The sequence below is a fragment of the Coregonus lavaretus genome (genome assembly GCF_964263955.1).
Source record: "Coregonus lavaretus genome assembly, contig: HAP1_SCAFFOLD_5247, whole genome shotgun sequence".
Lineage (NCBI taxonomy): Eukaryota > Metazoa > Chordata > Actinopteri > Salmoniformes > Salmonidae > Coregonus > Coregonus lavaretus.
In genome coordinates, this window is record NW_028158493.1 from 2653 (window position 1) to 5304 (window position 2652).

Consider the following 2652-nt stretch of genomic DNA (forward strand, 5'->3'; position numbering starts at 1 on the left):
AATTACATTCATTTCAATGTACACTCTCCTATGTATTCATTTGGACAGTGAAGACATAACATTTAAATGTGGCTCTATACTGCTGCATTTTTTATTTGTTTAGCTGGAATTGAATGATTGTATCCTGTATGTTTGACTGTGATACGTGGTTGTCTCACCAAGCTATCTTAAGATTAATTAACTTAACTTAACTTAATTAATTAACTTACTGTTAGTCACTCTGGAGAAGAGCATCTGCCTAATGACGAACATGGACCTAGACGATTTTTACGCACTACGCGCTTCAGCATTCGGCGGTCTCGTTCTGTGAGCTTGTGTTGCCTACCACTTTGCGGCTGAGCCGTTGTTGCTCCTAGACGGTCTCGTTCTGTGAGCTTGTGTTGCCTACCACTTTGCGGCTGAGCCGTTGTTGCTCCTAGACGGTCTCGTTCTGTGAGCTTGTGTTGCCTACCACTTTGCGGCTGAGCCGTTGTTGCTCCTAGACTGTCTCGTTCTGTGAGCTTGTGTTGCCTACCACTTTGCGGCTGAGCCGTTGTTGCTCCTAGACTTTCCACTTCACAATAACAGCCCTTTCAGTCTAGGTCCAAAAGGCTTCTTAACAGCTTCTACCCCCAAGCCATAAGACTCCTGAACAGCTTCTACCCCCAAGCCATAAGACTCCTGAACAGCTTCTACCCCCAAGCCATAAGACTCCTGAACAGCTTCTACCCCCAAGCCATAAGACTCCTGAACAGCTTCTACCCCCAAGCCATAAGACTCCTGAACAGCTTCTACCCCCAAGCCATAAGACTCCTGAACAGCTTCTACCCCCAAGCCATAAGACTCCTGAACAGCTTCTACCCCCAAGCCATAAGACTCCTGAACAGCTTCTACCCCCAAGCCATAAGACTCCTGAACAGCTTCTACCCCCAAGCCATAAGACTCCTGAACAGCTAATCATGGCTACCCGGACTATTTGAATTGTCCCTCCCACCCCATCTTTTTACGCTGCTGCTACTCTGTTAATTATCTATGCATAGTCACTTTAACTCTACCCACATGTACACATTACCTCAATTACCTCGACTAACCGGTGCCCCCACACATTGACTCTGTACCGGTACCCCCTGTATATAGCCTCCCTACTGTTATTTTATTTTACTGCTGCTCTTTAATTATTTGCTTTTATTTTTTACTTATCTATTTTTTACTTAACACTTTTTTAAAATTTTTTTTTTTTTAACTGCATTGTTGGTTAAGGGCTTGTAAGTTAGCACTTCACTGTAAGGTCTACACCTGTTATATTCGGCACATGTGGCAAAAAACATTTTATTATATTTCATTTTATTTGAATTGTCCGTAGAGCTCTGAGATTGTGTCGAGGCACAGATCTGGGGAAGGGTACCAAAAAATGTCTTCAGCATTGAAGGTTCCCAAGAAAACAGTGGCCTCCATCATTCTTAAATGGAAGAAGTTTGTAACCACCAAGACTTTTCCTAGAAATGGCCGCCCGGCCAAACTGAGCAAATCGGGGGAGAAGGGCCTTGGTCAGGGAGGTGACCAAGAACCCGATGGTCACTCTGACAGAGCTCCAGAGTTCCTCTGTGAAGATGGGAGAACCTTCCAGAAGGACAACCATCCCTGCAGTACTCCACCAATCAGGCCTTTATGGTAGAGTGGCCAGACGGAAGCCACTCCTCAGTAAAAGGCACATGACAGCCCGCTTGGAGTTTGCAAAAAGGCACCTAAAGACTCTCACACCATGAGAAACAAGATTCTCTGGTCTGATGAAACCAAGATTGAACTCTTTGGCCTGAATGCCAAGCGCCACGTCTGGAGGAAACCTGGCACCATCCCTACGGTGAAGCATGGTGGTGGCAGCATCATGCTGTGGGGATGTTTTTCAGCAGCAGGGACTGGGAGACTGGTCAGGATCGAGGGAAAGATGAACGGAGCAAAGTACAGAGAGATCCTTGATGAAAACCTGCTCCAGAGCGCTCAGGACCTCAGACTGGGGCGAAGGTTTCATTTTCCCATTTTCCAACAGGATAACGACCCTAAGCACACAGCCAAGACAACGCAGGTGTGGCTTCGGGACAAGTCTCTGAATGTCCTTGAGTGGCCCAGCCAGAGCCCGGACTTGAACCTGATCGAACATCTTGGAGAGACCAGAGCTTGAGAGGATCTGCAGAGAAGAATGGGAGAAACTCCACAAATACAGGTGTGCCAAGCTTGTAGAGTCATACCCAAGAAGACTCGAGGCTGTAATCGCTGCCAAAGCCCCTTCAAACAAAGTACTGAGTAAAGTACTGCTGCCTCTCTAACCTGGTGGTCCCTGCACGCACCACACACCTGGAGTTCCAGGTCTCAGGCAGCCTCTGGAACTGCCGTTCTGCTGCCAACAAGGCTGACTTCATCCCAGCCTATGCTACCCTCCAGTCCCTCGACTTCCTGGCGCTGACGGAAACATGGATTACCACTGAAAACACTGCTACTCCTACTGCTCTCTCCTCGTCTGACCATGTGTTCTCGCATACCCCGAGAGCATCTGGTCAGAGGGGTGGTGGCACAGGAATCCTCATCTCTCCCAAGTGGTCATTCTCAATTTTTCCCCTAACCCATCTGTCTATCTCCTCATTTGAATTCCACGCTGTCACAGTCACTAGCCCATTT